The 24378-nt window shown below is 45.5% G+C and overlaps 1 long non-coding RNA gene across 1 annotated transcript; it reads right to left on the minus strand.

Moving 5' to 3' along the window:
- Positions 1-349: 349 nt before the first annotated feature.
- LOC123580269 lies at positions 350-23395 on the minus strand. Its single transcript, XR_006703216.1, has 4 exons — positions 21816-23395; positions 17399-21713; positions 16673-16846; positions 350-1488 (listed from the first exon to the last, which is right to left on the minus strand). It is a non-coding gene; the product is annotated as an uncharacterized LOC123580269 (long non-coding RNA).
- Between the last annotated feature and the right edge of the window lie 983 nt (positions 23396-24378).

Consider the following 24378-nt stretch of genomic DNA (forward strand, 5'->3'; position numbering starts at 1 on the left):
AACCCTGCATGGGCTCCCTAACACTCGGGAAGGAAGTTTGAACCCCTCAGCCTGGTCTTTAAAACCCTTCACGGTTTGGTCTTTGCACCATTTCCTAATTCAATTCTGGTCAGACCCCAGGGCTCAGGTCCAGGCTCTGCAGTCTCTCCGGAGGACAAGCTGTGTGCAGGCCCTACTACCTGGGATGCCTCTTCCCCCACTGCTCACCTCTCTAAATCCAGCTCGATGTCACTCACTCTGGGGAAACCTTCCCTGACTTCTGCACCCTACTCTCCGTTCCCAGTTTGTCACTTCCAAATACTTAATTTGTTTCCCTTTAGTATTACCAAGCATTTATTTGTTTATTTTTTCCGTCAGCTTTATTAAGGTATAATCGACAAACAAAAATTATATATATGTACAGGGTACATCCTGGTGCTTTGATATATGTATACGTTGTGGAATGATCACCACAATCAAGTTTATTAACATGTCCATCACCCCCACATAGTTCCCTTTTTTTCTTGTAGTGAGAACACTGAAGGTTTACCCTCTTCGCAAATTTCAAGTATGCAATACAGTATTGTTAACTCTAGACTCTCCAAGTGCTTTATGATGACCAAAACACTCTATGTCTCAAACACCTCATAGCAACTGTTGTTGGTGTCCACCTGGGACTCCAGCTTCAGCCATGGACACCGGTCAGCTCCCAGACACCGGTCCCTCCACTTTTCTGCCTGATGATGGCGTTTTCTGAAGCCACAAGAGTTTGCTCTGCCCAAGCACAGGACAACTTGGAAAGGCAGAAGAGTGAATGCCCCCAGGAGCAACCTTCGGTCATGGTGGTCGGGAACCAATAGGTGAATGCCCAGCCTCCTTCAGGGAAAGGGTTCTGAGGTGTCCTCTCCACCCAGCAGGATGAGTTCCAGTAGCCGCTCACTAATGCACATTTTATTGACATTCCCTCCTGCCCCGTCTCACTCTCCACCTGATCTGCCTCCTACTTACTGGGATCACCTCCCAACGAAAGCCCCTGTGCTCCTCACTATCTCGAGGTCTGCTTCTGGGGGAGGCCAAACTAAGCCACACCTGTTTGCTTCCATTTCTCCCATAAGACTGGAAATGGCTCCCTGAGGCCTGAGCCACATTGAGTACACCTCAAATTCTGGCCTCCAACAGTCTGAATTCAAATCCTGACTGTGCTGATCTGTGTGACCTCAGCCAGGTCAGTCACTCACTTGTACCCACAGGCTCAGCCAAAAGAAGTAGGAGATTCCCAGGCTGTTAATGAAATATATCCCAAGGTTGGGGAGGGGGAGCTATGTAGGACTTTTCCCTCTTCCTTCTTTCCTGTGTTTTCCAAATTTTTTGAGTGTTCATGTATTCCTTCACAGTGTGGAAGGAGTGTGGGCTCCAGAGTGAGCAGGCGTGGGTTCAGATCTTGGCTCTGTTACACACTGGCTGTGACTGGGAAAGTCACCCAACCTCACGGGGCCTCAGTTTCCACATCTGGAAAATGGACACAAGAATGAATACCTACTTTGCAAAATGGTTGTGACTTCTGTGATGGAAGCTTTTTGTAAACTGCACAGTGAATTGAGAGCCCGAGTTATTGTCATCCCTGGGGCTGGCATCAGGCCTGGCCTGGAGGAGGTGCCTGGAAAATGTTTAGAGAACAAAATGAGTGAAGCTGGTAGTGGAAACCCCAGGGTGTTCCTTATCCCATTCATTTGCTTGTTCATTCACTCAGTGTTCAGGATACCCACTTGGGCCAAGCCCTGTGCTGGGCACCGAGGGTGCACAGTTGCAGAAAGAACATCTCTGGCCTCAGGAGACTGGCTGTCTTCAGGGGAGATCCAAGAAAACCCACCATTCTGGGGGCTTGGGGGGGTTGCTGACTGAGTATCAAGGAAGTATGGGAAGGCTTCTGGGGAGAGGTAATGCCCGAGCTGTGCAGGACTTAACCTGATGAGCAAGGGGAAAACAGAATGGGCATTCCAGCATGAGGGGACAGTGCACCAAGGTCTGAAGGCCAGACTGGGCCCACACAAGCCACTATGTGCAGCTCACTGAGTTCAAAGCCTCAAGAGTTCAAAGGTAAAGCCAGAAAGGTCAGCAGGTGCTGGATCATCGTGACCTTGAAGTCCTCTGAGGAGTCAAGCTTTTCAGTTGAAGGTGATGGGGATCTATGGAAAATGAAGACAAGAGTGGGAAAGAATCTTCGACTTTCTTTGTGAACCAGGACAATTCGTTTTGCCTCTCAGAGCTCCAGTGTCCTCAGCTGTACGATGGGCGCATAAATACCGCAATAGGGATGCTCTGAGGAGGACTTGAAGTATGCTCGTTGCCTGGCAGTGGTAGGTGTTCAGTGGATATGAACTAAATGAATGAATGAGTGAGTGAATGAATAAATAAGTTTCTGCCGGGATCAGGAGCATCCTGGTACCTTCACTCACGCTATCCTAAGCCTGGTGGACAGCTCCCAGACACGGATCCCTCCACTTTTCTGAAGTCACAAGAGCTTGTTCTTCCCAAGCACAGGGCAACTTAGAAATGCCCCCCACCCTCTAATCCTACCATTTCCCTGCCCTGCCTCTTGCAGTAGGGCCTCCTATTCACCCACAGACCAACAGACTAGAGGGCTGGGACTAGTTCTAGGGTCATGAAGTGAGTTAACTGCACAGACAGGTCCAGTGCTCTGTCCTTGCTCTGTGATGCCAGAAATGTCTTTTCTCTGGCCCGCAATATGGATGTGCCTCCAGGCCCTGCCCTGGTGCTTCCTGGGATGGGGAGGTGTACGGGTTCCGTTGTCTCCTTGAAGGGCCAGAACCGCCTGCCTCTGCCGCCCAGATGCCCGAGCCACCATCTGCTCCCACCCGAGCCCTCAGCTCTTTTCTTAAAATAATTCTTCTTGTTTCCTTGGAGACATCTCTCACATGGAAGAAAGGAAGGGAGAGAGGGAGGAAGGGAGGAGGACAGGTTGGGTCCCATTTCCTGAGTACCTACTGTGTGTCAGGCCTGACCCTCATCCCACTCCTTTGACATGGGGATCCCTTCTTCCCTTTTTGGGTGAGGTACTGAGGCTTGGAGACATGACATCACGTGCCCTAGATCTCAGAGGGAGTAAGAGCTGAGTCAGGATTCGAACCTGGCCCTGTAGGGCCCAAAAGCTAAAGCCTGTGTGACATGAGGGAGAGGTGTATTTCGTTATGGCCCTTGCCCCATGTCCAAGTGTCCAGGACACTGCCCATCCCCCCAAGTCATCCTCCCTTATTGAACAATGTAGAAAATGCTTATGGATACCTGTTGTATGTTAGGCCTCAGGCCAGACATGGGGCTGAAAAAATGTCTCAGATGCAAACAGGAAAATCTCTTTTCCCTTGACACAGAGTGTGGGGGAAATGCGAGGGGCAGAAGGACCCCAAAAAATGACCACTTGCCCACTTATTTCCTGTGCATACACCAAAGACTCCAGAGGGACCATTTCAGTGGATCCTCCAAATACCCCAGCTTGTGTGATTTAAGAGTCCCATTTTCAGAGAGGAAACTGAGGCCCAAAGAAGCAAATTCACTTATCTCAGGATACATAGGGAGCAAGCGGTGGAACCAGGATAAAGTCCCAGACACAGAAGATAACTTGCTGGAATTGCCCCCACAGACCTAGACAGAGTGCTGCTGTGGGATATGGAAGGGTGTGATGGCTGGGATCCCAAGGACCCTCAAGTGAAGAGGAGAAAACAGAAGGATGTGGACTCATGGGTCTCAGCCTCTTTTTGGCCTCAGCCTTCTTGAGCCAGCTCTGAGGCTGATGCTACCAGGGTTTCTGGATACCGCCAGCCCAAGCAGAGACAAACCCCACCTGCTTTAATATCTAGTGAATCCCTAGTGATCCCTAGTGATCAATCCCCTTTGATCCCTAGTGAATCAAAGCATCTCACAAACATGCCTCACCCAGTGGACATCTGGTCAACCCCAAGCACTTGTGTCCCCTACCCAAGTAGCCCGTCTGGCTGACTGCACTAGTCCAAATCTTGGGTGTAGAGGCAACTTTCACATCTCATGGCTAAGCCTAGAACAGGAGAGCATATTTCCAAAGATTTCGGGCAGAAGTGTGGGATCACCATCAACACAACGCCTGTGTGCTACATGCTACACAGATTACACCCTGCCTCTCATTTTCCACTCTGCAGTGCAGGTCTTTCTTCAGGGACTGTGGCAACCTCGCAGCAGACAGAGAAAGAAGGGAGGGAATTCCAGGTAGAGGGACCTGCATGAACAAAATGAAGGGAACACAGGGGCTTCAGAGAAAAGCAGACAGCTGAGTGCAGGTGCATGGGGACAGCAGCAGAGCAGAGTCTGGAGCAGGGGTCCAATCAGGAAAGACCTTGAGTGGCAGGTGAACAGCTCAGCCTTCATCTGGGAGGCAGAGCGGTGCTATCACAGGGTTTAGAACACAGGGAAGATGTGATTGTGTATTGTTTCGTGGTGGCCAGTGTGGAAGATGGCTTTCAAGGGGGTGTGAGATGGGAGGAGGCCACTGCCACTGTCCAGAGGAGAGATGATGAGCCTGGGCTAGGCTGGAGCTATGGAAAGGGAGAGGAAGGGGATAGTTGGGAGAGAAGTCAAAGAGGCAGACACAGGAGTTGCTAACCGATCCAGATAGGGGCAAGGTAAGGGGAAAAGGAAAAATGAGACTCTGGTTTCTAGTGTGGGTGGCTGGTAGGGCCACCCTTGTGATGGGAGATCTGGGCAAAGGACAAAGGAGAGGAGGGCCTACCTGGGGATTTGAGTCATATGAGGTATCTGCAGGACACATGGTGCTGCCCCTCATGTGGGCTCCATGGCCCACAGTTTTCAGAGGTGTCCATCCGCAGACTCCATTGAACCTCTGAACGATCCTGTGAGGTCAACACCATTATTCTCAGAGTGCAGGTTCAAGGCTCAGAGACTGACGGTGACTGATCAAGGGCTCACGGAGTGAGTGACGGAGCTAGGTTTTCTTCAAGACCAACACTTTTCTCATGCACTCAAGGAGACTCCTAGTCACACGGAGGCTTGTAAGAAGACGTCCAGGAAAATGGGCAACCAGGGGAGAGGCTGAAGCCGGAGACAGAACGATTAAAGGCAGGGAGTAGACAAGGTCATTCATAGAGAGGACATTGGGGGATGGGACAATCACCTGAGCAGAACCTCAAGAATCAGCAGGCTTTGAGAGTTGAGTCTAAAAGGATGTAAGCAGAGAAACGGAAGGAAAACCGAGAGGGTGCAGGCGGCAGAGCTGGGGAAGACCATGCTTCCAGAAGAAGAATGTGGCCAACAGTGTTAGGAAATGACTGTTTTTCCTGAGCTGCTCGTACCCGGGGCCTATGGCAAGGCTCCAAGGAGACAATGAAGGCACTTCGAAGCCGTCGAGCACTGGACACAGGCCAAGGGTAATTGCTCTGGTCCTGACTCTGCCACCATCTCCTCCAGGTGATCTTGGACAAATTCCTTTCCCTCTCTAGACCCCTGTTTCTCCCCCTGTCCAATAAGAGGTTTCCAGCTCTGGAAGCATTCCTTTATCCATTCTATTAGTTCAAGAAATATTTACTGAGAAACTGCTATGTGCCAGACACATTCTAGGAATTTGGGAGACTTCAGTAAACAACATAGATAAAGATCCAGCCCTCCAAGAGCTTTCAGCTAGCAAAGGGAACTGGTCAATTAACCAAAAAACAAAACAAAAAAAAACCCTACACACAATAAAAAAGTAAATGACACAATTTGTTAGGTGGGTATAAATTCTATGAAAAAAAGGGAAAAGGTAGATCAGGGTAAGAAGAGTAGGGGGTTGCTAGAGTTGGTGCAGATTATCAATTTTAAAGTCTTTTAATGTTTATTTATTTTTGAGAGAAAGAGAGAGAGAGGGTGAGCAGGGGAGAGACAGAGAGAGAGAGAGAGGGAGATATAGAATCTGAAGCAGGCTCCAGGCTCTGAGCTGTCAGCACTGAGCCTGACACAGGGCTCGAACCCACAAACCGTGAGATCATGACTTGTGCCAAAGTCAGACGCTTAACCAACTGAGCCACCTAGGCGCCCCAGATTATTAATTTTAAAATAGGGCAGCCAGATAGCACCGAGAAGGTAATATATGAGGAAGAGAGTGAAGGAGACATGACACCCCTGCAGCTACCTGGGGGAAAGCATTCCAGCGGAGGGAGCAGCCAGTGCAAAGGTTCTAACGTGAGAGACGCTAAGATGTTCCCACTATAAAACATCCAAAAATGTTAGATTAAAAATATCTATATGGAAATGGACAAGTCTTGCAGGCCAGAAACAAAGCAAGAATGTGAAAGCAAGGAGATAAACCTGCCCGGAAGCTGTGGGTGCTGTGCGGACATGTACAGCTCAGGTAACACAGTCTATGACCCATGTAAGACTGAGAGCCAAAACAGGCAGGGGTCATTCTGCAAAAATTATAGATTTGGGAAGGGCTATAACACTGAAAAAAAGGGTGAATTTAAAAAAAAAAATCCTACTTCACAAAAGCAGGCAGCAAAGAAAATTGTCTGTTTCAGCCTGGCATTTTACAGAAAAATCTCCCCTGAGAAGGTATGGCCATTGACTGGCCCCCACATGGGTTTTAGGCCTGAATTGTAAGTATTGATGAGGTACCGAAAAAATTCAAGCTGAGAACTTCAATTTAAGGTGGACTCCAAGAAGGGCACCTGGATGGCTCAGTCGGTTAAGCATTGGACTTCAGCTCAGGTCATGATCTCGTGGTTCGTGGGTTCAAGCCCTGCGTCAGGCTCTATGCTGACAGCTCAGAGCCTGGAGCCTGCTTCAGATTCTGTGTCTCCCTCTCTTTCTGCCCTTTATCCACTTGTTCTCTCTCTCTCTCTCTCTCTCTCTCTCTCTCTCAAAAATAAACATTAAAAAAAATTTTTTTAATAAAAATTAAAGTGGACCCTGGGTGGAACCTGGGTGGCTCAGTCAGCTGAGCACCAGACTTCAGCTCAGGTCATGATCTCACGGTTTGTGACTTTGAGCCCCACATTGGGCTCACCACTGTCAGTGCAGATCCTGCTTTGGATCCTCTGTCCCTGTCTCTCTCTACCTCTCCCCCACTTGCATGTGCTCTCTCTCTCTCTCAAATAAATAAATAAAACATTTACATAAATAAATAAATAAATATAAATTTTTTAAAAAGTGGATTCCAAAATTAACAAATCCAAAAGTTAGTTCTCTGAAAAAAAGATCAAGAAGAGAAATAGAAAGGTAACACGAAGCAGATAACACAAGTTACCAACATCAGGAATGAATAAAGGAATAAAGGACAGATACTACAGACGTTTAAAAGGTAATAAGAGAATATAACACTTCCATGTCAAAAATTGGATAATTTCATTGAAATGGACAAATTCCTTGAAAAACATTACTTATCAAAACAGATACAGGAAGAAATAAAAGTTTTGAATAATCCTATATATGTTAAAGAAATTTAATCTGTAATTTAAAACCTTCCCATAAAGGAAACTCTAAGCCCAAGTGATTTCACTGGTGAATCCTTTTAAATGTTTAGAGAATAAAAACATCAATCCTACAAATTTTTCTAGAAATTAGGAAAGGAGGGAATATGTCCCAACTTGTGATTTCAGCCTAAACTTGTTACCAAATTCTAAGAAGGAAAGTTGTAAGCCAATACCTCCATGAATGTAAAAATACTAAATACTGTAATAATAATACTAACTGCTATAATATTAATACTAAATACTACCTGGTGGTATACAGCATAGAACATCATGACCCAACGCAACTTATTCTACAAACACAAAGTTGGTTTGATTCAAAAATCTATCAATATAACTCTCTTTAACAGATTTTTAAAAAATGATCATCTCAAAAGATGTGGAAAATATATTTCAAAGTCAACAACCATTCATAATAAAAACTCTCGGTCAACTAGGAATAGAGGATATCTTCATTAATCTTATCAAGGGCATCTGGAAAGCACCATAGCTAACATCATACTTACCGGTGAAAATTTGAATGCTTTCTTATTTAGATTAACCGTCCACTATCATTATTGTTTATTCAACATCACAAGCTAGCCAGAGCTACAAGGCAAGGGGGAAATGTACGAAATTGAAACAGAAAAGTAAAAATGTCATTATTTACAGGTGACATATTGTACATGTAGAAAATCCAAAAGAATCTACAAACTATTAGAATTCATAAGTGAATTTAGCAAGGACTGTATATACAAAATCAATGTTCAAAAATTAATTATATTTGCATATATGAGCAACAATTAAAAATAAAATTTTAATGGGGTGCCTAGGTGGCTCAGTCGGTTAAGCGTCCAACTTTGGCTCAGGTCATGATCTCACAGTTGTAAGTTTGAGCCCCATGTTGGGCTCTGTGCTGACAGCTCAGAGTCTGGAGCCTGCTTCAGATTCTGTGTTTCCCTCTTTCTCTGTCCCTTCCCCACTCGGGGTCTGTCTGTCTGTCTGTCTGTCTCTCTTTCAAAAATAAATAAACATTTAAAAAATAAATAAAATAAAATAAAAATGTAATAATACCATTGCAATAACACCAAAACTCATTAAATACTGAGGAATAACTCTAATAAAAAATGGGTGGGGCACCTGGGTAGCTCAGTCGGTTAAGTGTAGGACTTCAGCTCAGGTCATGATCTCACAGTCCAAGAGTTCAAGTCCCGCATCAGGCTGTGTGCTGACAGCTCAGAGCCTGGAGCCTGCTTTGGATTCTGTGTCTCCTCCTCTCTCTGCCCCTCCCCTGCTCATGCTCTGTCTCTCTCTGTCTCAAAAATAAATAAAAACATTCAACAAAATGGGCAAGTCTTCTACACTGAAAACGACAAAACCTTGTAGACAAAAATTAAATTAGACCTTAACAAATGGAGAGATATACTATGTTCTTAGATTGGAAGACTCACTATTTGAGAGGTGTCAGTTCTCCCCACGTAGATCTATAGATCCCAATCCCAATCAAAATCCTCTGGACAATTTGATAATCTCATTCTGAAACTTACATGAAAATTCAAAGGACTTTCAATTGTCGAGGTTATATTAAAGGATAATAAAGATGTAGCACTGGGGTGCCTGGGTGGCTCAGTGAGTTGAGCATCTGACTCTTGATTTCAAGCTCAGGTTATGGTTCCAGGGTTGTGGGATCAAGCCCCTCATTGGGCTCTGCACTGAGCATGCAGCCTGCTTAAGATTCTTTTTCTCCCTCTGCCCCTCTCCCCTGCTTATGCTCGCAGTCTCTCTCTCACAAAAAAATGAATGAATGAATGAATGAATGAATGAACGAACGAACAAATAAATATTTAAAAATAAAGCTGTAGGACTAACAATACTAGATTTTAGGGTATATTGAAAACTATAGCTCAGAGGACTAGGACCTAGAATGTACAAAGAACTCTCAAAACTCAACAGCAAAAAATATTCAATCAGAAATAAACCCACATAAATAGAATCAACTAATCTTTGAAAAAGGAGCAAAGGCAATACAATGAAGCGAAGATAGTATTTTCAACAAATGGTGCTGGAACAACTGCACACCCATATGCAAAAAAAAAAAAAAAAAAAAAAAAAAAAGAATCTAGGCATGGTCCTTAAACCTTTCACAAAAATTAACTTTCAAAAGACACATACGATGAAAGACTGTTATCTAAAATATCCAAAAACTCTTAAAACTCAACAATATGAAAATGAACAGCCTAATTAAAAAATGGTCAAAAGACCAAAGAAGATAGACAGATAGAAAGTAAGCATTTGAAAAGATGTTCAGCATCATTTGTCACTAGGGAATTGCTAATTAGAACAAGGTATCTCTACCCACTGATTAAAATGGCCACAACCCCAAACATGGAAATCACCAAACGCTGGTGAGAACACAGGGCAACAGGCACTTCTCGTTTCATTGCTAGCGGGAATGCAAAATGGCACAGCCACTTTGGAAGACAGTTTCTTACTAAACTAAGCATACTCTTAAACTGTATGATCCAGCAATCACGCTCCTTGGCATTTACTTAAATAAATTGAAAACTTAGGTCCACACAAACACTTGTCTATGGATGTTCATGGCAGCTTTGTTCATAATTGCCCAAACTGGGAAACAACCAAGATGTCCTTCAGTAGGTGAATGGATAGATAAACCATGGTCCTTCAGGCAGTGGAATATTATTCAGTGCAAAAAGGAAATGAGCTGTCAAGCCATGAAAAGGCACAATTGAAACTTAAGTGAATATTACTAAGTGATAGAAGCCAATCTAAAAGGACTTCATAGTGTATAATTCCAACTGGTGACATTCTGGAAAAGGCAAACTAGGGAGACAGTAAAAAGGATCAGTGGTTGCCAGGGGGTGGGGGGAGGAAGAGATGAACAGGCAGAGTAGAGAGGGTTTTTACAGCAGTTAAGCCATTCTGCATGATGCTATAATGGTGGGTGCATGCCATACGTCTGTCCAAACCCACAGAATGTACAACACCAGGAGTAAATCCTAATGTAAACTATGGGCTTTAGGCAATGATGATGTGTCAAGACAGATTCATAGATTTTAACAAGCCATTCTGTATAATTACACCACTCTGCTGGAGAATTTTGATAGTAGGGAAGGCTGTCCAAATGTTGGGGCAGCAGGTATATAGAAACTCTCTGTACTTTTCACTCAATTTTGCTGTGAATCTAAAACTGCTCTAAAAACTAAAGTCTTTACTTAAAACAAATCTAAACATACTATTACCATATAACCCAGAAATTGCACTTTTGGTCATTTATCCAAGAGATACAAAAACTTAAGTTCACACAAAAACTTATACATGAATGTCCACAGCAACTGTGCCAATAGTAGCTGAATGCTGGAAGCAACTCAGATCTTCACTGGGTGGATTGTCAAACAAACTATGTACATCCACACTATGGAATATACACCTCAGTAATAAGAAGGAAGGAAATATTGATATCATGGCAACTTGGGTGAATCTCAAGGGAATTTATGCAGAAAGAAAGAAGCCAATCCTAAAAAGTTACATAGTATGCAATTCTGTTATATAATATTTTTTTGAAATGACGAAATTATAGACATGGAGGACAGATTAGCCAGGGGTTAGGGATGATCCACGTGGTGGGGGAGAAAATGTGGGATGGAGGTGGGTATGGCTACAAAAGGGAAACACAGGGGTTTCTTGTGGTAATGAAACTGTTCTGTATCTTGACTCGTGGTGGATACATGAACCTACCTGTGTGACAAAATTGAACAGAACTAAACACACACACACACACACACACACACATATGCACGCACGCACCCACGCACGCACATACACACAAATGAGTACAAGTAAAACTGGGGAATTCTAAATAAGATTGGTAGATTTTATCTATATCAATATCCTGGTTGTGATATTGCACTCTAGTTTTGCAAGATGTTATCATTGGGAAGAACTGGGTAAAGAGCACATGGGCTCTCTGTTATTTCTTACAACTGTATGGGAATCTACAATTATCTTAAAATTAAAAGTTTAATTACTTCACAGTACACACAAATGTCAAATCATTATGTTGTACACCTGAAACTAATATGATTATATCTCAATTAAAGGGTGAATTTAAAAACCTTAATTAATAGAATCAGCTAATTTAAAAAATAGTAATTAAAAAAATTTTAATGTTTATTCATTCTTTTGAGAGACAGAGTGCAAGTGGGGAAAGGGCAGCAAGAGAGGGAGACACAGACTCCGAAGCAGGATCCAGGCTCTTAGCTGTGAAGAACAGTGCCTGACTCAGGGCTTAAACCCACAAACCGTGAGATCATTACCTGAGCTGCAGTCAGAAGCTTAACCAACTGAGCCACCCAGGCACCCCTAAAAAATAATAATTGAGACAGTGTGGGATCAGTGCACTGATAAACAAATAGATCAGGAGTACAGAACAGAGAATCCAAAAACAGATCTATGCATGTTTGATCACCTAGCTAATGATGTGCTCTTAAAATTCAGGGAAAGAATACATATTTTTGTAGTTTTCAATAAAAAGTATATTAAAAAGGTATTTATTTTGTATTTTTCTATTTTCAATAAATAGTGCAGTCAAAACTGGATATCCACATGAAGAAAAAGAATGTTGACCCTTATCTCACATCATTCACAAAAATTAATTCAAGATAGAAGATCATGTATCTGTACATGGAAACTAAAAACAATAAAAGTTCTAAAGAAAATATTAATAAATATGTTCATTTCTTAATAACTTCTTAGAAGAATGATAAATTAGATTTCATTAAAAGTGAACTCTTCAGGGAGCCTGGGTGGTTCAGTCTGTTGAGCACCCAACTCTTGATTCCAGCTCAGGTCGTGAGATCCTGATCCCAGGGTGGTGAGATCAAGTCCCATGTCAGGCTCTGCACTAAGTGTGGAGCCCACTTGGGATTCTCTCTCTCCCTCTCCCTCTGCACCTCCCCTGCTCATGCATACCTTCTCTCTCTCTTTCTCTCTCTCTCTCTAAAAAAAGGGGGGGGGCATTCTTCATTTAGGAGATGTGAAAGGTAGGCCTCAGATTGGGAGAAGGTACATTTTGAATATATGCATACAACTAAGGGTTCATATCCAGAACATACAAAGAGTTCCTAAGAATCAATAAGAAATAGACACCCCAAGTTAAAAAATAAAACATATCAGAACAGTTGAATGATGAAGGCCTCGCAAGAGGGGCCACTGGCCTGTTCACACCTCAAAGGCTCACCCAGGACCCCAAGCCCCCTGGGCAGGAGGACTCCCCTTGGTTCTGGGCAGCACAGGGCCTGAGCTCCATCACAGCTTCCCCTGCCCTCAGCAAGAGAAAATGGATTTAAATCATGGTGCTCCAAACAGGCTCTAGAGGAAAAAAGACTGAAGAAACTGGGTCTGAGATAGCTCACAGTGGTGGATTTCAAATTATTGTCAGGATTGGGGGAGGTCTGGGATTGCATATTTCTCAGGAAGGTGCAGGATTTCCTGAAGGAGGGGACTGATCTTGGGCCTGAGCACCACTGGCCAAGCAGCTGCCCTAACCAGCCACTGTGGGCACAGACTATCAAGGTGGAAAGATGAGAGAACACCCCCGGGGAACCAAGTGTGGGCAATGTTAGTTCCTCTTGTTGCCACTACAGACTGTCTGCCCTACACCCACCAACACTGACTGATCCCAGACATTTGATGCAATTGGGGGTTCCAGCACTTCAGAGACAATTCCCAGGAATTCCATTGTTTGTAACCTCAGTTTTCATGATCATATGAGGAAACTGAAGCACAGAGGGATTTAAGATGACTTGTCCCAAATCGAAGAGAAAGTAAGTGGCAGAGCCAAGAATCTAATCTAAGCAACCTGACTCCAGAGCCTTCTATGGAATGAGCTATGTGATCTCTGAGTTCACTAGCTCTAGAAGTCGTGCTTTGAAAGATTGTATTTCTTGGGGCACCTGGGTGGCTCAGTTGGTTAAGCATCTGACCGGCTCAGATCGTGATCTCACGGTTCGTGAGTTCGAGCCTGAGTCGGGCTCTGTGCTGACAGCTGAGAGCCTGGAGCCTGCTTCGGACTCTGTGTCTCCCTCTCTCTCTGCCCCTCCCCCACTCATGCTCTGTCTCTCTGTCTCTCAAAAATGAATAAACGTTGGGGCGCCTGGGTGGCTCAGTCGGTTAAGCGTCCGACTTCAGCTCAGGTCACGATCTCACGGTCCGTGAGTTCGAGCCCCGCATCGGGCTCTGGGCTGGTGGCCCAGAGCCTGGAGCCTGCTTCCAATTCTGTGTCTCCCTCTCTCTCTGCCCCTCCCCCATTCATGCGCTGTCTCTCTCTGTCTCAAAAATAAATGTTTAAAAAAAAATTAAAAAAAAATGAATAAACGTTAAAAAAAAAAAAAACTTTCAAAGATTCTATTCCATAGCAGTGCTAAAATAAAAATAAAGGAAAGTGGACAAGTAGTGGGAAGTTTCTTGAATTTTGAGCTGCAGACTCCCAGGACTAAAAGAGATCTTGGGGGTCAGTTAGCTCAAAACCACTGTTTACTGCTGTGCACACAAGTTCAAGAGGATTTCCTGATGTCCCCCCAACAGCATCAACGTATCTGCAAATAGTGGACTAGAAGCAGATACAGATTCACATCATTTAAGTGGAATGTGAGGATCCAAAGAGCTCTGTAAACTGAAAGTTCTTTCATGGTTAATTGCTGGTTGGCTCTTTTGCAGGCAAAAATCTGACCTCAACTGACGTGAGGCTGTTGTATACCAATAAGTGTGATTATTTACATATTTTGCTGCAGATATATCAATTAGTTTCGTTAGAAATACTACTCCAGACTCAGTAGTGTCCCAGAGTTGGTACATACTGACTCATGGGAGCTGTTTGTTAAATATTTGGGAATTTCCGGGGCGCCTGGGTGGCGCAGTCGGTTAAGCGTCCGACTTCAGCCAGGTCACGATCTCGCGGTCCGTGAGTTCGAGCCCCGCGTCAGGCTCTGGGCTGATGGCTCGGAGCCTGGAGCCTGTTTCCGATTCTGTGTCTCCCTCTCTCTCTGCCCCTCCCCCGTTCATGCTCTGTCTCTCTCTGTCCCAAAAATGAATAAACGTTGAAACAAACAAACAAAAAATTTAAAATAAATAAATAAATAAATAAATATTTGGGAATTTTGTAAGCCATCCAGTTGGTAGCTTGAAATGAGATGTGGCTGGAGTATTTACACCATGGAAATCAGAAAATGCCACAAATCAGGCTTAGAAAAACTTTCTGAGCATCAGTTTACCAGAGCACCACTGCCCTACACTCTGCAGGAGGTGTTACATAATGTGGAGTACATACCACTTTATTTTTCCAGTAAATTCCAATTAATTCTAAGTTCCAAAAAAGGGGGGCAACAGATGTGAACATGGACCAAACAGGATATCAAGATAGCCAGTAAACATAATAGGTGTTCTACATCATTAATCATCATGAAAATACAAATTAAAGGCACAATGAGGGGCGCCTGGGTGGCTCAGTCGGTTAAGCGTCCGACTTCAGCTCAGGTCACGATCTCGCGGTCCGTGAGTTCGAGCCCCGCGTCGGGCTCTGGGCTGATGGCTCAGAGCCTGGAGCCTGCTTCCGATTCTGTGTCTCCCTCTCTCTCTGCCCCTCCCCCATTCATGCTCTGTCTCTCTCTGTCTCAAAAATAAATAAATAAAAAATAAATAAATAAAGGCACAATGAAACACCACTACATCCCCACCAAAATAGCAAAAATTAAAAACACACAATGCTAAGTGCTGGTGAGGGTGTACAGCACCTGGAACTCTCATATCTGGCTTGTGGGAGAGTAAATTGGTAAATTTAGTATCTCCTAAAGCTAAACATCCACATACTCCATCACCTGAGAATTTTACTCCTGGATATTTACCCAATAAAAATAAGTGCTTATGCTTACCAAAAGTAATATACAAGAAGGTTCACAGCTTCACTCATAATGGCACCAAACTGGAAACAACCCAAATGTCCATAAATAGGAGAATGGATAAATGAATTGTGGTATATTAATATAATGGAATACTATACAAATTATCACCATATACAATAACATAAATGAATCACATGTTACATCCAGATAAGGAATCCTGCGTTATTCCATTGTATAAAGTCTCACAACTAATCAGAATATTGTTTCCCTCAAAAGTGTTGTAGACTTTACTTTTCATAGGAAATAGTTCAATTTTTGAAAGTATAAAAAATACAAAATAAATTCTGTGGTACTCCGGATGCTCAACAGAAGCAAAACCAAATCCTCCTTGGAAGAAAACATTCTCATTCTACCATCAGTGAATTCTCACAGATACAGTCCAACTGACAACTAAAAAATTTCAAAGCATTCAAAAAACATGCCACCTTGAGCAAGACAGAAGAAACATCAGATAACAGAATCAGATCCCCAAAGATTTCAAATATTTGTATTATCAGATTGAAAATATAAAATAAATACACTTCTGATGTTTAGAGAAATACAGAGGAAGTTGAAAACACAAATAAGGAACAAGAGACTCTCCAAAAAGAACAGGTAGATTTGAAAGACAATGAAGTCAAACTTCCAGAAATGAAAATGTAATAAAATTGAAATTCAAAAATTTTTGGAAAGTTTCAATAGCAGTTTAGCCTCAGATGAAGAGAAAAAAAAATGTGACCTAGAACCTGAAGAAATTATCCAGAATATAGCAGAGAGAGAAGGAGAGGGAGAGGCAGAGGGAAGAGGGAAAATATGAGGCACAGAGGACACACTGAGAAGGTATAACAAATGAATAGAGTTCCAAGAAGAGAAAATAGAAGAAGGGAGGGAGAAAAAGTATTTGAAGAATTTTCCAGGCCTGATGAAAGGCATGAGTCTTCAGATTTAGGAGTCATGATAAGTCCAGGATGGATAGAAACACAAACACACAAAAAACCAGCCTGGATGTCCCATAGTCCAACTGCAGCCACCTATGACAAAGAGAAGATCTTAACAACTATGTGTCCAGTGAGGAGACCTTTCCAGTACCAGGTATGCTTCGTAGGACCCAGAAGCTACCCTTCCAGCTAACACCTGAGAGGGGTCATTTGTCACTTTGACTTAGAGCCTTTGTGAGGCAATATACCTCAAACCGAACAATAGATTTCAAACCCAAAGTGGAAATGTGCCCAATAACTGGGCCCTCACCTGGTGGGGAAAGGTGTTCACTCTCTCCAGGGCTATTTTCTATAAAGCCTTTTCCTTGGCAGCCACACCTTCTAGAAATCACTGGAAGCTGAGTGGCACTCAGCCTTCCCACTAGTCTCCGTGCTTCGAGACTCTTCCTTTCCTGTCTATTCTTCATGTAGGAGCCAGAGTGATCTATTCAAAACACAACTGATTCTTACACTTGTTTGCCTTTCTTCAATGCACACCCGCCTCCCCCAATACCCTGCACCTGCAGAATGAAGTCCAAGCTTCCTTAACTGGCAGTCGAGGCCCTTAGGATCCAGCCCTGATGAAGTTTCTAGACTCATCTACCTCCCTCCACTGCTGCCTACCCGCCCTACTCTGCCTTTTCTCAACGCCCTGTGTTCTTTAATATCTCTGAATAATGTGCTGTTCCTTCCCTCTGCCTGGCAGGCCCCTCTCCCTCTTGAGTGTCTTGAAATTTTAAGCTCATCCTTTTAGATTTTGTTTAAATGTCATACAGTCACAAAGGCCTCCCTGATGTTCTTCCTATCCCAACACCAGTGGGATGCTTCTGCAATTTTATTTTATTTTAATAGAATAAAATATTTTTATTACTGAATTTTATTTTAATAAAGTCATGGTATTTTTCATATTACACTGTAATGATCTGTTGTTTACGTGTCTGTCCTGTTGCACTTGCCATACGCTGTGAGCATATTGAGGTCAGGGACCAGGTCTTACCATATCTGTGTCACCAGGAATCTGCCAGGGCCTCATAGTGAGGTGGATCCCATCCCATGCAGAAGGTAGGAAAGTGAGCATGAAAGGTGAAACATGCATAGTTAAACCTGACCTATGATTCGTGAGTTCGAACTCAGAGTCTGGCTCTGTGCTGACAGCACAGAGCCTGATTGGGATTCAACGTCTCCCTCTCGCTGCCCCTATACCCCCCAGCCCCCCGCTCTCATTCTCTCCCTCAAAAAACAATTGCCCCATGAGATCCAATAAATTGTCCCTGATATGCAGCATTTGTGGTTTTGCATCCACCAACCTATTTAGTAACATGTTCCTATAGAATGATTTGGAAAGTCACATGGCTCAGCTCATACTCCCTGAGGGACACACACCCACTGCCTGGAATGGCAGGTAGAGTCAATTGTGCTTTTAAAATTAGTTTCCTCTCCCTCTATCTTGCTCAGAATATGGTTGAATTCATGTAAGATAAATGTGCACATAATTCACCTACACAGCTGAATAAATGAAAGGACAGACAGATGAAAGAGGGGGTAGGGGGATCAATTTGTGAGTGCATGGCTGAATAACAATAACAATAAATAGCACTAATGCTAATCATAACAGGTGATATTTATTGTGCACTTAATATGTGCTGGGCACTCCCCTAGACACTTTATGTTTATTAATCCACTGAATCTTCAAACAACCCTATGAAGTTTATACTATCACCCCAATTTTACAGGTGAGGAATTGAGTCATAGTGAAAGTGAATGAGATACAGAGGTGGATGGATGGATGGATGTGTAAGGTGGCTGGACTGATGGAGGGGTAGTAGACAAACAAATAAAATAATACCTGTTCTTTTGTGCCAGATTGAGCCCTGCCTTGTTATCTCCAGCCTTGGTGCCTGGACCTCAAAGGTCAACCTCAATCTAAGCTCTTTGTTCTCTGACCCCCTCAGACTACGACCCCCCATCCTGCATTCTCAATGCTGCCTTTGCCTCCACTTAGCACAGCCTCTCACCCAATGGTCTACTAGTTTAGACAGCCAAACCCATCTACTCCTTTCAGGAGCAGATTATACATAGAGCAGATTATGTGGCAAAGATGGCCACAACAGGGTCTGCAATTCCCCACGCTGTCCCATCGAGAGGTGAGGTCTGTGTTCCTTCCCCTTGAACCTGGGTGGGCTTGGGACTATTGCAGAAGTGAGGCAAGGCTAATTTCCAAGGGTAGGTCATAAAGGGTGACACAACATCCACCTGGCCCTCCTGAGATGCTTGCTTTCAGAACCCAGCCACCATGCTGTGAGGAAGCGCAATCTAGTGCAGGGAGAGAGGGCACAGAAAAGCCACGTGTAGTTGTTCTGGCTGAGAGCCCCACTGAGGTCCCAGCTGATAGCCAGCATCAACTCCCAGACATGTGAGTGAAGACACTCCAGATGATTCCAGCCGCCGGCTGTTGGGTCACCTCTAGTTACGGAGTCTTTCCAGAGAAGACCCTAGACATCACAAAGCTGGCATACCCACTGTGCCCTGTCTATATTCTTGACCTACAGACTGTGAGCAAAATAAAAGGGTTAGTTTGTGCCACTAAGTTCTGGGGTGGTTCGTTTTGCAGTAATAGTAACCTGAACATCCTCCCCCTCCCTGCACCAGCCAGGCCCTGCCTTGACATTCCTAGGGAAGGTGAGGGGTGGGGGTGGGGGTGGGGCGGCGCCTGAGCCCCAGGCTGCAGCTGAATCCTGTGTCAGCTGCCTCCGAGGCCTGTGGGCACAGGGAGCAGGCCTCTACCAAGCTCTCCTCCCCCAACTCTTCAGGGTGGAATGAGGTCAGCTTCCAGGTGTCCCGGATTCCCTGCAGACAGGGGTCAAGACCAGGCTGGGGCCCCTGCTGATGAGGCAGGGCCTCGGCGCAGGAGCTTGACCCCAGCAAAAGCTTGTTCTGGCTCCATCTGAGCCTGGCCTGGTTTGCTTCCAGGTTTTGTTCTTTTAAAAACTGGTTCACTCAGTGGGTATTTAAGACAAAAACCACAGACCTTGGTCTGATTTAAGGGGAAAAAATAGTATTGGGGTCCGGGAATCTGACAGACCTAGGCTGAACCCCAGCTCTGCCACTTGCCAGCCGTGTGGTCCGGTAAATTACATCACCTTTCTGGGCATTGTCTGTGTAGTGGGGATAAGAACAGCTGCCACCTCCCGGGTTTGTTATGAGAGGAGATGAGCTGAACTACGGGAGCGCCCTACTCAGTGCCTGGCACACAGCAGGAGCCCAATAAATGCCAGTTGCCTTTCCTCATTTCTGAGGGGAGTGTGGCTCTCTTTCATCCACCAGGCCTAACACAGAGGCTTGTATACCCAAAGTGCTCAATAAATATATCCTAAATGAATGGATGAATTTCTCGGCTCATCTCTAACCTCTACCCACACGTTGACACATTTCTCTTTCCCAATAGACACTGACCCCCTTAGGGCAAGGGCAAGGACACCCACTCTTATTCACCTTTCTTTATCCGTTTGCCTCCTCAGCATACAGTAGGTGCTTAGTCAGTGACTACTAAAACAAATAAGTGCCCCCTTGGTTCGGCAGAGTCCTCAGTTCGGGATTTGCATCGGGTTCCTGACGAGGGTTGAGGTGAAGCTGCCACAAGACAGAGCTCTCTGCCACCTGCTTTCCATCTACCATCAGCCTTTACTTACCAGAACCGTCTGCTGACCAGCACTTCCCTACCTAGAGCCTCAGCCCGCTGTATTTTGGTCATCACAGCCCACACGGTAGATGCACTCCCAAGGCTGTATGCAGGCCTTAGACACCTCTCAACAATTTTTGTAGGTCAGAAAAGCTGCACAATTCTGGAGGGTGTGTTAGGCTAGGTGCCCCAAATGCAAATCCTGGATGAGGATCAGGGTGCAGTAGTTTAGTTGGGATGCAGGGAATGAGTCAGGAAAGGGAGGGAAGCCAAGATGGGTGCTGATACTCAAGTTATTGCTGTGGGCGATCGTCGCACTGAGGGGCGACAAAGTCTTTCTCCACACCCCCTCATCCCCTTGGTCAAGGGTGGCTCCTGGGGTATTAAGCCCCCCCCCCCACAGAACTTTTGGTTGAGTGTGCTCCCTCAGCAGAGAACAGAGAGGCCATGAACAGACACCTCTGGGAACACAGCACAGTATTCACGTGAGCATTTGTGTCACAGGGGAGTGACTTTATATACAGCAGTCACTCACGGCTGGAGGTGCAGGTGAGAGGCTCTTAGTTCTAGGAGTTCTGGGTTAAGTCTGTCCCTTTACCTGCCACTCAAGAATGCAAGTGAGTGCGGGTGACACCATTACAGGGATAACTCCGAATCCACTCAAATTGATCATATTTAAAGTAAATCATTTGGAGAATCTAGGACTTTAAGTTATTTGTGTGACAAACCTCAGATCCCAGCGGAGAGGTTGGAAACTGCAGCACAGAGACAGTAACGATCCTCTGAACCGCCACAGGCAGATTCCCTCTGATCCCTTCTGTGTCCAGTGGGCTGCAGACTCCAGCCCCTCTGACCTCTCTGCAGGTCCGAAGACCCTAGATGACAAGAGGAAGGGACTCTTCCAGGGCCCCCAAAGTTTTCTGCACCTCTGCCCAGACATCCCTTCAGAAGCCAGTCACCTCCAGTCTGCTCCTTACCTCTTAGCAGGTGAATTGAGGCTTCCTGCTTATTTCTAGACTTTTCCTGAACCCATTTCAGGAAGGACCAGCTCTGAATAGCAGACTTGGGACACAACAGTGATCATAACAAAGACAACAGCAACAGCAGCAACAATAATAATGACGATGGTATAGGTGGCCCCCAACTTCCCACGGTTTGACTTAGAGTTTTTGACTTTACAATGGTGTGAAAACGACACACATTCAGTAGAAACCACACTTCCCAATTTGCATTTTGATCTTTTCCCCGGGCTAGGCACGCACAGGAGGATGCTTTCCCGTGGTGCTGGGGCAGCGGCAGCGAGCAGGGCTCCCAGGGTACGGGAGTAAACAGCTGATACACTTGGCAACCACTCTGCACCCAAACAGCCATTCTGTTTGTCCCCTCCAGTACAGTATTCAGTCAACTCCTAAAGTGAGATATTCAGTACTTTATTATAAAACATGACTCGTGGGAGATGACTTTGCCCAGGGCAGGCTAATGTAAGTGTTATGAGCACACTGAAGATAGGCTGGGCTGAGCTCAGATGTTTGGTAGGTTAGGTGTATTAAATTTTCGACTTACTGTATTTTCCACTTATCAGGACATTAACTCCATCGTGAGTCAAGGCAGATCTGTACTTGTCCCTTGAATCCTTTTTAGAGACAGGCAGAACATGGAGAAAATGGTACCTCATATTTGTTTAGCATTTTGTAGGCTTATCACATAAATGCTGCCTCGGATACTAACAACTTACTGAACACTACCAAGTGACAATTGCTGGAGTCACAGCAATGAACAAGATGGACATAGTCCCTATCCTCATGGAGCCTGCATTCTCTTGGGAAAGGTGGACAAGAAACAAGCAATTATAACAAAGCATGATCATAAGTAGTAGCATTTGATAAGCATCAAATGCTGCTAAATTCTTTGCATGGATTGCTTCATTCAGTCCTTACAACCAACATTTTGAAGTGACAGTGTTTTGGCCTCATTACACAGACAAAAAAACTGAGGGACAGAGAGGGTAAGCAATCTGCTTGAGACCACACGGCTGGCAAGAGGCACCTCTGGCAATTCTGAAACCAACCGGGCTGTTTTACCCTTATGCTTTCTGCACCTCAGTTTCTGTATCTGTAAAATGGGAGCAAATAAATAATAGTCCCCCCCAAGCCCCACCCATGGCCATCGTGTCATTGTCAGGCTTAACCAAGGTAGTGATGGGAACACTGTATAAATGGCCAAAGTGTGAGCTGCCGGTTTTCTTATTCCTGCCTGAAGCTCTGGCCTCCTGTGCTTGCATCTTGCCCCTGATGGCTGTCTGTGCATGACCAGAGCTGCAGCCCCCTGGCAGGGCTCTTGGTTAGTGGAGAAATCACTGTTTGCCCTTACGAACTCTCTAATGACAGCACAGTTCTGTGGCGTCTGTGCTGATTTAATTATAGATTAATCAGGAGAGCCAGGGCAGGAGCTCTCCTCTTGTCTCCAGCAAGCTGAAACGTGACCCCTACATGTGCACATGCATGTGAGGGACAGAGGTGGCTCCCTGGCTCAGGGGATAGCTACAGTGAGTCCAGACCCCTCTGCCTGCCTCTGACCAACACCTCCCAAGCTGAGTTCCCATGACCAGGCCTTTGCTGTTCCTTAGACACCGAATGCCCTTTTTATCCCATCCTATCTCTTCACAGTCATGTTTTCAAGGCTCAGCCTAAATATCACCTTCCACAGGAAGCCTTCCCTGATGCCCCCAGGTTGGATGACTTCTTCCCCTTCTGAACTTCCAGAGAGGTTGACCTGGCTTCATCCGGAGGCCCTGACCACTACCCAGTCTGAGCTCACCTCCCTCCTGGGACAGTATCTCCTTGAGGACAAGTGTGTCCCCAGCGCCCAGCCTGGGGTTGGCATCGGTAAACTGACTGAATAATGAATGGAGTAAATCTACACAGAAATTCCCATGGGCCCAAAGAACCTAGAGTCAAGAGCCCAGCCTTCTTCCAGTCTCCCAGTCTCCCCGAGGACTGCTGTGCCTGCCTGGTAGGGCTCACACATCCAGGTGATCCCTGTGGCCCTTCTCAGAGGTTAGACAGCCTCCTTGGGCTTCTCCCACCCGCCTGGGGACTGGCCTCCTGAAGCTCACTTATGGGGAGCTCGTATCCACAGATGGCACAGGCCAGAGGGAAATAAGCCCCGAATCCTTGTCCCTCTGCCAGAACAGACCTATGACCATCCGGCTGCCTTATTTCTTCCCCATGAACCAGACCAGATGACCCACTGCTCAGCAGTGACTGTAGTGATGAGAAATGTGTTGATCCCTTACAACACCCCCACCCCCCACCCCATGATCATTATGTACATTACCTCATTTAAGTGACTCAGGGCAGTGGCCCTTCTTGGCCCCTTTTGCAGATGGGTAAACTAGAAACGGAGCAACTTCATTAGTAATGGCAGAGAAGGCTTCAACTCAGTTTAGCCCAGTGACACCCCACACATGCTGTACCCTATGCCAGCTGGGGCCCTTGACCCCTGACCCTGGGTCACCCTTGCGTGGTGGGATTCGTGGGCCTAGGCTGGTACCTACTGCGGCCGGCATCCTCTGGGGTGTCATGAATGAACCACCTCATGAACATGCAGGCAGGCCCCTTGTGCTCAGCGCTCTGGGCTAAATCTGATCACAATGTGGGATAAATGAAGCGGCAGGATAAATGCATTAAAAATCACGGTCAGAGGAACATGCTGTTCAGGGAGGGGTCTGGGGAGGTGGGAAAGGAGCAGCAGGAGAAGGCCAGGTGCTGCCAGCCGCTCCCGCTCCCGTACAGCCCCCGATGAAGTTCCCTTCCGTGGGGGAGGACCTTCCCCCTATTTCTACCCTCCCCTGGTTCCTATGGAAACGCAAAGCAGAGCATTTAGGAGGGGAAATGCCTAGCTATGAGCGATATGGGGAGGGACTCAGAATAGCAGCTGGGACTGGGGACAGGGGTGGACAGGGTCTCTTTCCTGACATGGGGTGAAGTTCCAGAAGGACCTGGTCTAGCCCAGCACCCCCAAAGGCCCCTTGGCAGCATCCAGAGATGCAGTGTTGTGAGAGAAGCACTTTTGGCCAAATCAGGGCCAAACACGGGTGGTACCTTTGGGTAATAACATAATCATAACAGCAGCTGAACAGCCACAGGGCATTTGTGCCTTGCCCCACAATGAGAGGAAGGCCTGTGACATCTCTCTTACAGGTGGGGAAAGGGAAGCTCAGAGGTGTAAAGTGACTTGTCCCACGTCCCACAGGTGGGAATGGGCCAGGCAGCCTAGCACCAGGCATCTCTCTTCAC

Source organism: Leopardus geoffroyi, chromosome A3 (assembly GCF_018350155.1).
Source record: "Leopardus geoffroyi isolate Oge1 chromosome A3, O.geoffroyi_Oge1_pat1.0, whole genome shotgun sequence".
Lineage (NCBI taxonomy): Eukaryota > Metazoa > Chordata > Mammalia > Carnivora > Felidae > Leopardus > Leopardus geoffroyi.